Here is a 13,320-nt window from a genome sequence, read left to right on the forward strand (position 1 = left end):
GGTCTCTCTCCTCATGAAGTGCTAATGGGGAGAGCCATGAGATTGCCATCGGTTCCGACTGCAGCCCTAGTGAACATCACAGACGATTTGATCTTGGACTACTGTAAGGGACTATCTGATGCCGTTAATTCTGTGTCCCTCCAGGTCCAGGCTGCAGAGGTTCCATCAGCACAAGATTTGTGCCATGACCTGAGTCCGGGGGACTGGGTTTTGGTGAAAAAACACGTCAGGAAGAACTGCTTAGACGTGCGCTGGAGAGGACCGTTTCAAGTCATACTTGTGACGAATACTGCAGTAAAGTGTGGAGGCCTGCCAAACTGGATACATGCCTCACACACCCGAAGAGTGCCAACACCTCTAGAAGAAACAGCTCCTCTCTTGGATGAGAATCCAGCGGAAAGCGGAGAAGCCACAGAGGGGGAAAGCCAGGCTGTGGAGGTGATCGAAGAGGCTGAGACTGAGACGGAACAGGTCGACGAAGGTCAGGACACCAGTGGGACCGAAGTCGTCTCAGGAGAAGAGAGTAATTGGGAGATCGAATCAGATACTGATCAAGCAGAAAGTGACCAAGAGACAAGTCCAAGAACAAGAAGCGGGAGGACAAGGAGTGACGAAGCTAGTTGGCCGGAGAGAAGGAGAAGGCCAAGCTTAAAAGCAGATCAAGAAAGAGCTCTTGTCCCGATCGCTGAAGAATCGGATCAGGAAGAGGAAACTACAGACTCAGGAACTGAAAGTCCAAGAAGATCGAGAAGGGTACGTGTGCCCTGCAGAAGGTACGCCACCCCAGAGTGGACTTATCTAGCAGATGTCTTGGGGACAGAAATCTGGGAGAGTGAAGAAAGTGAAAGTAATCGATCACGATCCATTTGTGGCAGTGGAGATATGGATGTTGACGCCTGGACTCGAGACTGAGGGATTACTGACTTTCACATTTCCCATACCCCCATATTTGAGTCAAATTCAAGATCTAGTGCTAAATAGATTACAGTTTCCAACTTTTGGTCATCAAATTCCGGAAGAAGAAGAAAAAGTCATTCGTTTTGAGTTATTGGAAATTGTTGTGAAAGCTGCAGGTACGAGAATTATTGTAGATGCATAAAAGACTTTTGTATATAAGCTATGAAGAAGAAGATAACCTAGCGCCGAGTGGAAAGAAGAATAAAATTAGGGATTACATTTAGAGGACGGAGAAGGGTTAGGGTTGCCTGTTGCAAAGAGAAAAAGATATTGTTGCGAAAAAGAGACTTTTGTTGATCAAGAGCACTTTACAGACTGAGAAAGCAAATAAAGCAGACAAAGACTGAAAAAGAAAAACTTTTTCGCAAAGGAAGGAGCTACGCTGTTTGATAAACATGGAGAACGGCAACCCAAACCGAAAAGCTAGATGCATAGTAGGTACACTAATAGCAGTAGTAATTTTTCTCATAATTACAGTAGTGACAATATCATACATAATAGGACAGGAGAGCGATAAAGAAACAGCAGATGTAAAGCCTGTAACGACTTTGAGACCTGCTCTTGTGGGAAAGAACGAGGAGAGCAATGTGATCCGTGAAAAGGCGTTACTGGCAGATGAAGCTCGTAGACTACACGTAGACGAGTCACAGGGAAACTTTAGGTCAAATGCATATGCCAAATTGTTGTACGAGTATATCGATGCCATGGAGGCCAAAGATTGCTATGTATGTATGCAATTGCCGGCTTCTGTAGACGAAGGCATTAGCTATCATCATCTCCCACTGACTTATGGGATAACATGTAGTTTACTGCTTAGTATATTTTATGGTAGAGAAGGATTTGAGTACTACTTTTCAAATTATGATTCGGTACTACCTGAAGTTCCGAATTATAAACAAATGAATAAGTGGGACTATTACAAAAAGGAGGATAGATTAGCCAAATTCTTTCTTCCATGGGATACATTAGATACTTCATACGCACGCAGAAATAATCTGACTTGCAAGGTGTCAGAGGTAGAGAAAAAGTTCATAGGACAAGTAGACGACAGATACAGAAGGCAGAAGATTCTGAAAATGTCAGGACAGTGGAAAATGGATTGGACCGAAGAAGAAAAAGCACACAAGAAGAAAGGTAGCAATGGTCCAATAGCTTTGGATAGAACGCAGAAAGGAAAGTTATGTTTAACTCGAAGCAAGACATATTATGAGAGTGTATTTGTAGGTGAAGTGAATTGCGAACATGCTTTTAGGTTAGAGTACTATACGAAAGATTTCATGAAAGGGATGCAGGCTATTCCGAATGTGTATTTTGTATGTGGAAGAAATGCCTATGTAAAACTACCTGACAATTGGTATGGTTCGTGTTACTTGGCAATTGTTTTTCCCAAAATATATCATGCAAAGGATTTAGCGATAATAGAAGGAAAGGCTTCAATGAGAGCGAAAAGGGAAGTAGGAGATGCAGAAGTAGTAGGAGATGTATTTGGAGCGATGTTTCCTATGTTAGGTTTGATACTTAACGATGTTAAGATTAGGAGACTGGCTACAGTTGTAGATAGATTATCTGCAAGCACTGCAAGGTCATTAATGTTAGTAGAAGGAGAGATGCAGTCGATTAGAGCAATGGTTCTTCAGAACCGACTTGCTTTAGATGTACTGCTAGCAAAAGAAGGCGGAGTTTGCAAGGCTTTGAAGGTTCAGGAATGTTGTACTTATATTCCTGATAATTCAAAACCACTTGAGAAAGTCATAAGCAACATTACACAGATTCATGAAGAGATCGAAGACTTATCAAAAATAAACGTTTGGGAAAAAGTCGGTCATGGAGTAGGAAAGGTTGGGAGTTGGTTTGCCAACCTTGGTAAAAGCATAATATGGTATATATTAAAACCTGTGTTGATAATATTAATTTGCATAATCACAATATTAGGGTTAGTGAAAGTGTATAAATGGTATAGGTCGAACCGGTTACAAAGATCCATGAGAGAGCAAGAAAGGAGATTAGCTGCTTTACAAGATCAACAGTACAAAAGTTTAAGAGCTCTCGAAGCGATGAAAAGAGGGAATATTGTAACTAGTTCTGTGTAAGGATGTTATTCAAATTGCATTTAGTGATGACTCCCAGAAGTCATCAAAGGGGGGACTGAGAGAGTGCAAATTTGAATAAAAAATATGTATGGATCATATTTACAAGCACATTGTATAAACGTGGGAATGAAATGTATATTGGAACATGAAGTTGACACTTACAGCATAGAACCAACCGATATAATCAAAAGTAATATAGGAAATGTAACTGTATTCACGTTAGAACATGTATTAGATTTAGAAGGCCGTATACGTAGTGGGCTAATGTAGTAATGTGTAGAAATGCTTATGAAATGTAGAACGTGTAAAGTAGAATTCATGTATGTGTGTAACTTTAAATGGAGAAACCGCGTGAAGTGTAACATGGAGAAATGTGCAGAGAACATACACGGCGATGTAACCAATGAGAATATAAAGTTATACTCTATGTAATTCTATGTACGATGTATTCGCTTATTCGAAAAGGATTTGCTAAATACGAATAGATATATAAATGTGTGTTAAAGGTTATACTGTGTAGAAGGCTTCTTGTAAGAAATGTTAGAAGAGTTTAGGTCATTTGTGGTTTTAACCTGACTGACCAAGGGTTCGCAGGAGTGTAGTCCGCTGTTTGTAATTTAGTGGGCTCACAGGAGTCGTGAATAGTTTTGATGTGAACGTGCGAGCCAAGGAGTCTAGCGCTTGCTAGATTTAAGGTGACAACGCTGGACGAAGTTTATGGCCTAAACGTGATAAGAAGCGCTTGGAATTTGAGAGTTGTTTTGAGAAGTCCATTCACAGGACCGAGAAAGGTTATATACATAACTATAAAGATGAGGGTTCTATTAAGGTTATGAACTTATGTTTCGAAAGTGTAAATTGTAAATTTGAAAGAAGTCAACAGTAAGAAGACGAAGATGACATCGGAGGAGAAAGGTCAACTTAACGGACGGCGAAAGAGACGAAGCAAGGAAAAAGCTAGAAGATGACTTCACGGGGAAAGTCCGTGGTGGGCGTCGAAGGGGCGTTCCACCCACACTGTGATTGTGTATTTTAGGGACAGCACCCCGGGGAGAAGATAGCGATTAGCCAAGGGGAACAGCGAAGGCGAAGCTAATTGCTCAGAGCGCTGAGAGAGATCAGAGCGCAAGAGAGCAGTAGGCCGAGGACCCTTAGAGAGCGGATGGGTAGGCAGCAAGGGTACTGCTTCTTAAACTTAAAGTTACTTTTAGAGGCTAAGAGAGTTTGAACTTCTTTGGGAGTCAAACTGCTGACACCTTTTTTAGGTTAGGAACTTGCGAAGAAGGGATGTCACCTAGTATAGAGTAGGGACAGATTTAACTTGATACTTTTCTCTTTCTGTAGATGACGCAAGGGAACCACTTCACATCGATGCTTTAATTGGTTGATTCTGGAATTGATTTTGTATTCTCTTGTATACCCTTTGAGATTTGTCCTGAAAGGATTGTATTCGTATATAAATTTAACTTTTATATAAAACTTTCAAAACTTTATCAGTTGTAAGTGGTTCTTCAGAGTGGCGTCAGTTTATGGGGTTTATCTAACCTATGCGGGGTTTGTCTTTTACTCAATGACAGATAAAAACCGATCCAAAATTTTCGAATGAGATAAGTTATTAAATTGATCATAAGTTGATATCAAAATCTCATTCCCCGCACCAGCACCTGGGCACCGTCGGGGGAAGGGGACAGTGTCTTTAAGCCCTTCCCAGTCCGCTATTCAGCGCTATGTTAGTGGGCCCAGACTTGGGATATGAGTGGCCAGAAGGCATGTCCTACTCGGCAGCCATCTTGACCATGCCCCCCCTGGACTCCTTTTTGAGGCATAAATGGTACACAGGATGCTGGCCTGTTATATATACATACATGTGCACTAAACCTATTAGCTATATATCTTTTTAGTGCATCTGGGAACAGTTATACATTTATGAGAATGAGTTTGCTTGCCAGCAGGTCTGATGTTTAGAGTCAACTCTCATTGCAGCTATGTTGAAGTGTCTGCAGGGGCTTCAATTTTATTATTGGAGCTCACAAGGGTATCATGAGTCTCTGTGTTTTTTCAATATGTAGTCTTAAACATTGCTAAGGAGTTTTTAGATAGAGTGGGTATGTCTTTCAAATGGGGATAATGCTAAATTGCTCAATATTTTTTTTATAAATGGGGATACTTATTAGGAAAGCAGTCATTTTCCAAAGGACCATGTAGAGGATTAAGTGACAATCTGTGGTCCAGAATCGCTTGTTGGTGTTTATAATTGTTCCTTCAGTGACTTCTTGTTCTCATTGGGCTCCTTAGTGGAAGTGGACGGTAGTTCCTTTCTTTGCTGCAACCACCATTGTACTTTGTTTGTTGCCTTGCATTGAGAGTCATGCTGTGTGTTAGTAGAATTTTCTAGAGTATCTTGTTTCTCTCATAGGAAGATTAAACAAATCTGTTTTATTCCAATCATTTTTTTTAAGTGTAACATGCACCATAACAAGAGGGTCGCTCGGCGCTACACAAAGAGTTGTTCCAAGCAAAAGCTCAGCCTGGAAAATGTCATGAAAAAAACAAAAGGTTTTCAACTTTTTTGGGAAGGTCTTACATCTGGCCACTTCTGTGCAGTTTATGGTGCTGCTTAGACCACCGAAAGTGTTGTCCTTGGCAAGCAGACAGCTGCTCAGCAAGTTGTGAAACTGCTTGGACTACCCAAGATGGATTCCTGGTCAAATAGAAGGCAGGTTAGTTTGATCCTGACCTCACTACGATTGCAAGCATCAGGCAGCCTATGACTGAGCATAGGGGCAGTTTCAGAGATGTTGCTGAGCTGTTGATTCGGAGATGGTGCTTCTGTTTGTGAGAGCAGGAAGATGTTTATTTCCGTCAATTCTCCTCTTGCACTAAGCTCATCTGTGTTTTTCTCAACCTGGGCACCCGCGCATCGCTTACTAAAGAAAATTCTCACACTTAATTTCATCCGAGTGAGTCATGTGTTAGAGGAATAGCTTACTATATGCTGGCCAGAACTTGCAAGCTTAAGTTGGCTAGGTGTTGAATTCCTTTAAATGAGTACAGGATATTATTGCTGGCCAGCTGGCTGTCTTGGTCATGTCTAGGAATGTCTAGGTTCCTGATGAATAATTTTGTACAATTTACTACATGCCTTTAGCAGTAAACAGTGATAGTAACTTGTGACAAGAATGTTTGTATATATTTAAGCAGACTGTAGTTGACATGCCACATTGGCACTATAATACAGCACAATAACACCCTATCAACATACAACCCCACTGCAATAAAACTATACCAAAATAATACATTAACACAACACAAGAACGCTATAACACACAACACAATACGTAACAATGTAACTTAAAAAGTGCAACACAACACCAAGGGGAAAAAAACTCAGTACAACTCACAAAGAAAGTGCAACAATGCAATACTTATCTGTAGCTAATTCATCTTTTCTGCATAGTCATCTCATGTTTTTGCCCATTTCGGGACCCTATTTTTGCAAGACATAGGGCCCAATTCACAAAATTGAACTTAGGCCAAAAGTCTTTCAGTATTCACAAAGGGACTTTTTAATAATACCTTTATGACTGCTGAGTTTCTGCACTCGGGGTAGAGTTTCCGTACTTGAGGCGGTACCTCCACAGTTTTGGGGCAGAGTCTCCGCAGTCAGGGCGGGATCACTGATCTCCGGTGGAGTAAGTTTACTTTCATCCAGACACACCTTTGTGTCAGTGCCTACCATTTCCCCACCCAGCCCCAGCTGAATTTGTTTGCCCAACAGCCAACCCCAGCCTGGCTGCATACATACATTCAGAGCTGCCGCACACAAACCTTTTCAGACCTTTCAACATGTTGCTGAATGTGTTTGTCGCTTTGCCCCAGAATGATATGAGGAGAAGGAGGAGGAGCTGAGAGAAGTTTTAAACAAAGGACTAAGCTCTTTGAGATATCCAGCAAAGATGTCTGGTCCTGATATCATTTTCTCCCTGATGTCTCTCCTGATCTTGGAGCTGGTGTATGAGTAGGAGCAGGATCTTGACTCAGACATGCCACTCTCCACCATCCCTGCCTATGTCTAGATCCTAGCAGTTCTCCATTTCTTTGCTACTGGGTCTTTCCAGAGTGTGTTCGGTGACCTTGTGCACATCTCTCAGGCAATCCAGTCCCAATGCTTTTGTCAGGTGCTGAGCTGCATCAATGGGAGAGCACATCCTCCCATATGTGTTCCCTATACACTGTCAGGAAGGCAAAGGGTCCCTAGGCATTTCCACACCTTTTCCAGCTTCCAAAAGTGTGGTAGGTGCAATTGATTGCACCCATGTAACTATTTAGCCACCTTGCCACAATGCACACATCTTCTGCAACATACACTGCTGGTACTCCATCAACGTGTAGGGTGTGTGTCTGATGCCAGTGGCTGCTTTACTGATGTGGTTGGCACTATTTGTCTCTTGAGCAACCACTTATGTTACAGCTTTTATGTGGTTTCACAGATTGTTGTCAATGGAGATTGGTAGACATTAAACACCGTGCCTATGAATTCCATCCTGAAACTACTCTGTAAGCCATACATAATGTATGTAAACAATAGCTGTTGTTAAGAGTCAAAAGATTAGCCATGCAACGCATTTTGTGCATATGCCAGTGATCAGGGTGGACAATGTCTCAAAGGACTCCATTGCCTTAGGGGCTTAAATGTCACTTGATGCGTGAGACCTCCTTGGACAGTATAACAAAAGGAATTGAATGTTGTTCTCTGAGACACAGCAGTTGTGGTGCTGACATACTGAGGCCAGGAATGTTCAACACTTCGTTGCCCATGATCTACTGTTCACCCATGTTATATCACGATGGCTAGCAAAATACCATAGTAACATTACTGCACATCATTCAATCTCCATGTTGCATATGTAATGTACTCCGACATTACTGAATGCATCTGTGTGAAGTTGTGTTTAGGATTTGTAATATGAAGCATATGGGATTTTCCTGTCTGTGAATGCCGATTTTGCCAGTTGCACAAGTTCGCTTTGCTAGTTTGCACTGACCTACTGCTGCACTTCTCCTTTGTTTTAAAAATCATTTTAAAGAGGGGAATACTTTTGTATCATTTCGTTTTTAAAGGGAATTCCTCAACACAATTTTAATTGCACTTACGTTTGTTGTAATGCCATTGCAGCTATTGAATCTGATTACTGTTCGTTACCCTGCTTCCGGGTCCCGCAGGCTTGACACTGAGAGTCGCCATCTTGAGTCAGTGTGCTCTCTAGATTCGTGGCGGCCGGGGGGCTACTTAGATGCGCGCTGCGCGAACGTGCGCGCCTTTAGGGGTTTTCCTGTCTGTGAATGCCGATTTTGCCAATTGCACAAGTTCGCTTTACTAGTTTGCACTGACCTACTGCTGCACTTCTCTTTTAACTTATTTTAAAAATCATTTTAAAGGGGGGAATACTTTTGTATCATTTCGTTTTTAAAGGGAATTCCTTAACATAATTTTAACTTGCACTTATGTTTGTTTTAATGCCATTGCTGCTATTGAATCTGATTGCTTCCGGGTACGCAGGCTTGCCACTGAGAGTCGCTATCTTGAGTCAGAGCGCTCTCTAGTGACTTGCTGGATTTACTAGCTGAGTTGCTAGTGCAGTTGATTCACTTGCCTCACCCCCTGGTCGGCGGTTATCTAGAGAGTCTCCATCTAAACCCTGGTTTACCCCTGCTCTCAAAACGCTTAAACATTATTGCAAGATCCTTGAACGTGCATGGCGTCGCAGCGACTACTGCCCCAATGCCAAGCAAAGAATCAAAGAACCTTCTATGAGGCTATAGCACAGGCCAAAAGGCAATTCTATTCAGTTTGCATCGACTCCGCCCAAAACAATGCTAAAGAATTTTTTGCAATTGTCCAAAGTTTTATGTCACTGTGGAAAGGCCACGGTACCTGCCTTAACGGAGAGGCATCCTCGCGCGGGGATGAGTTTGTCTAACCTAGATGGTAACTTGTTCCCTCTCCATAGGACTTCTTCTCTCTCTCTCCCTCTGCAGGTTCGCCGAGGTCAGAACCCGGAAGACGGACAACCGGAAGCAGTCCTCCAGGAACCCGGAAGTCCGGCCCCCGACTACATCCCGGAAGATAGAAAAACCGGCGAACCACAACGAAGGAGGTTCCAACCCGCGGACTCGTGGCAGGAGGCAGCAAGGAAGGAACCGGAGCTGAGAGAGAGAACCGAGGAGTCGGAGATTCAAGCGGAAGAAGCTGAGGAGGACGCCGACGGCGACGTGTGGTCTGAGGACTGGTGGAGTCCTCAGGAGGTGGCTGGAGAGCGGCCGCAACTCACCAGGGAGTTGCGGCGGGCCACGTTAGTACCCGTCATCCGTCTCCGTGTGCCTATTGTAGATAGTTGTAGATAGTTGTAAATAGTATAGCGCTGCACAATCTGAGCACGAGAGCACTGTATATATATATATAGATAGGCCCCTTTTGCACCGTGAGCACCCTGTCACCCCTTTGCCTCCCCTTCTGCTTATTGGCATCTTACACCTCCCCGTTTAACCCGTCCCTCACTATCACTTTTCCGTATCTACACTTCCCGGTGTCGGTGCCAGCTACAGGTCTTGAAAAGAGCGAAAGACTAACAGCCCTGTGTTTCTTCTCTCGCCCCAAACCTCCGAGGCCCACCGATAGAAGCCCAAGATCCTACGGAACTGCCGAGGAGGAAGACTTACCCCATCCTGACGACAGCAGCCCAGCGGCAGGACGTCTTCCACATCCCGTCACGACCGGACGTCTTCTCTACTCCGGACTTCGCAAAGAACCCCATCGGTCCCCTTTTTCAGAGACTTATTATCACCACCTACCTGTGTCCAAAATAAAACTCGCTAAACATAGCGCACTATATCTGGCCTCCCCGCCTGTTATTCCGGCCCGCCAACGCCCACACCCCACAAGTGGTGTCAGAAGTGGGATTTCCCGGAGGCATGGAGGCCGCAGTCAAGAAACTGGCAGAAAGCCAGGAACAGCTTGGGCAAATGATGGAAAGGTTCCTGAAAACCGCGGAGGATGACCGGGGTCAACTCCACGACGTCCTGAAGGGGCAAGGCACAGCCCAGGACCAGGCCCTCGGGAAACTCACGGAGGCAATGGGACAGCAGAGACCCTTGGCACCCTTACCGTCGGTGGTTCTACAAAAGTATGTCGCAGGGGAAGACCCTGACTTCTTTTTCACGAATTTTGAAAGGCTGGCTCAAGCGGCGAATTGGCCTGAAAATCGCTGGGGACATTATTTGGGACCATTGTTGACTGGGGAATTGCAGTCTGCCTACCAACAGGCCAACCTACAAGGGCAGACGCCGTATGCCGACATCAAGACCTGCATCCTCGAGCGTCTAGGGATAGACGAGGAGTCCTATAGGATTCGCCTAAGACAAGTCCGAGAGGGGCCCCAAGAAACCCCTCGGGCCCTCTCTTATCGTATCCAGGACCTAACCACCCGGTGGTTGAAACCTACTACGTCCACTAAAGATGAGATAGTGGCTAAAATTAACCTGGAACAATTCCTCGCATCTCTTCACCAGGGCACCCAAAAATGGGTGCGGCAGCATGCCCACCTGACGCTCGACAGGGCGGTCGAGATAGCCAGTGCCTACAGCAAAGCCCAAGAAGTCCAGAAAATCAAAGAAGAGCACCTCCCTCGGGGGCCACATGGAAGTCACATCCGTCCCCCCCGACCACCTGTTCCCCGAAAACCGGACCCTGTCCCTTTCGTGCCCTATCCGATGATGCCTCGACCAAGCCCACCCGGACCTCAATGTTACCACTGCGGTGGTTTTGGACACATCGCCCGTCATTGTCCGCAGAAGGAGGAGCCCATGGAAGTTGGGGTGACCCGGAATTATGTGTGTCTTACTGCAGGAGTCTCACCCCCACCGTTTAGGTGTCCAGTCAAGATCAACAACCACCCCCTGATGGCACTGGCCGACACCGGGTGCAGACACAGCGTAGTACGACCTCAGGACATACCGAAACCTGTCAGCCCTGTCACAGGGTCAGTAGCCATCAAATGCGTCCATGGAGACACCAAGAGCTATCCCACAGCACGAGTCACAGTACAAACCAGCACCGACCTCGGAAGGACCCTGAATGTAGGACTGATACCGAGCTTGCCAGAGCAAGCAATTCTAGGAACTGATTATAGCGGTCTCCCCCTTCTCCTAAGAGACACTACCAATTCCCTGGAGAAATGGTGGAAGGAAGCCCCCTTTTCACAAAACCAAGCCCTGAGTCCCTCACCAGAGAAACAGACCAAAACCAAGAGCCAAAAGAAAAAGGAAAGAAGGAGGTACATTGGAGCCTATCCAGTACAAGAGGCGCTGCATCCCTGGGAGACGGACCGCGAATTCCGAGCCGCACAGCAGGAAGATCCCGTACTTCAGAATGCATGGGGGCAGGCTCATGACGACGAGGACCCTCTGCATGTAGGTCCCTACTTCTTCCGGTCCAGAGGCCTGTTGTATCGGAAAGCGGACCCACAGAAACCCCCCCAATTAGTTATTCCGGGTCCATTCCGGGACAAGGTGTTGTTCCTCGCACATAGTCATCTCCTGGGCGGCCATTTCGGGGAAGAAAAGACAGGACAGGCAATACTCGAGAAATTCTACTGGCCGGGAGTGTATAGCCAAATCAAACAATATTGCAAGGAATGTGCCATCTGTCAGAAGAATAGCCGCTACCGACCCCCTAAGGCACCCCTCCGCCCTCTGCCGCTCATAGACATACCCTTCAGCCGGGTAGGAATGGACCTTATCGGGCCCATGTTGCCCTCTAGGAGCGGTTGTAGGTATGCCTTGGTGGTGGTGGACTATGCTACACGCTTCCCGGAAGCCGTCGCCCTGAAACATCCCACCACCCAGAATATAGCGAAAGCCCTGGTGTCTATTTTTGCCCGGGTGGGATTTCCACGGGAGATTTTAACTGACCAAGGGACCCCATTTGTATCCGCCTTGATGCGCCAGGTATGCTCCCAGTTAGGAATCAAGCAACTAAGAACCTCGGCGTACCACCCCCAGACTGATGGGCTAGTGGAACGCTACAACGCCACCTTAAAAGCCACCCTAAAAAACTATTGGATCTGGAAAGCAAAAGGTGGGAAGAAATGTTGCCCCTGGCTCTGTTCGCCATCCGGTGCAAAACCCAAAGCAGCACCGGATATTCCCCATATGAACTGTTGTATGGGAGACCTCCCAGAACACTCTTAGATATGGCTCGCGAGGCTTGGGAGGCGGAACCCGATCGTACACGGCCCCTTCCCGAGTATGTTGACAATCTGAAGACCCACCTCACCCAAATCCGAGACATTGTACGACAGCACATGGAAAAGGCACAAACAACACAAAAACAACAGTATGATAAAGGAGCCAAGAAGAGGTCCTTGGCTATTGGTGATCTGGTGTTATTACTCCTACCATCCTCTGACCATAAGCTTCTAGGGCAATGGCAGGGACCGTTCTCCGTCATCCGACAGGTAACCCCCGTCACTTACGAGATCGAGACCGAGCCTACTCGAGGAGTCCGGCAGATATATCACATCAATCTCTTGAAGAAATGGGAGGGGCCACGACCCGTCCTATCTGGTGAACCGGTGGTTACCCCTATGCCCTTTGAAGGGTGCATAGATTCGGATCTACCCCCTTCAATGACAGAGGAACTAAAACATATGTTGTCCCCGGTACAGAGCGTCTTCTCCTCCCTGCCCGGACGCACAACACTAGTGGAACACGCCATCCAGACTGATCCTGGGGTAACCGTGAGACAACGGCCCTATCGTGTCCCGGAAGCTCGCAGAAACATAATAAAGAAGGAAACTGAACAGATGTTGCAGATGGGCATTATCGAGCCGTCGGTTAGCAGCTGGAACTCTCCAATAGTCCTGGTCCCCAAACCCGACGGCTCGGTGCGGTTCTGTATTGACTTCCGAGCAGTAAACAAAGTCTCACGATTTGATTCGTACCCCCTTCCACGGGTTGATGAGATGATGGAAAGGATAGGAGCAGCGAAGTACATCAGCACGCTCGATTTATGCAAGGGGTACTGGCAGATACCCCTGAAGGACGATGATAAACGGAAGACCGCCTTCTCTACCCCAGAGGGCCTGTTTCAGTTCCGAGTAATGCCTTTTGGCTTACACGGAGCCCCTGCCACTTTTCAGAGGGCCATGAATAGGGTCCTACAGCCCCACTCCCACTATGCTGGGGCTTATTTGGATGATATAGTGATACACAG

This window comes from Lissotriton vulgaris, chromosome 11, assembly GCF_964263255.1.
Source record: "Lissotriton vulgaris chromosome 11, aLisVul1.2, whole genome shotgun sequence".
Taxonomy (NCBI): Eukaryota; Metazoa; Chordata; class Amphibia; order Caudata; family Salamandridae; genus Lissotriton; species Lissotriton vulgaris.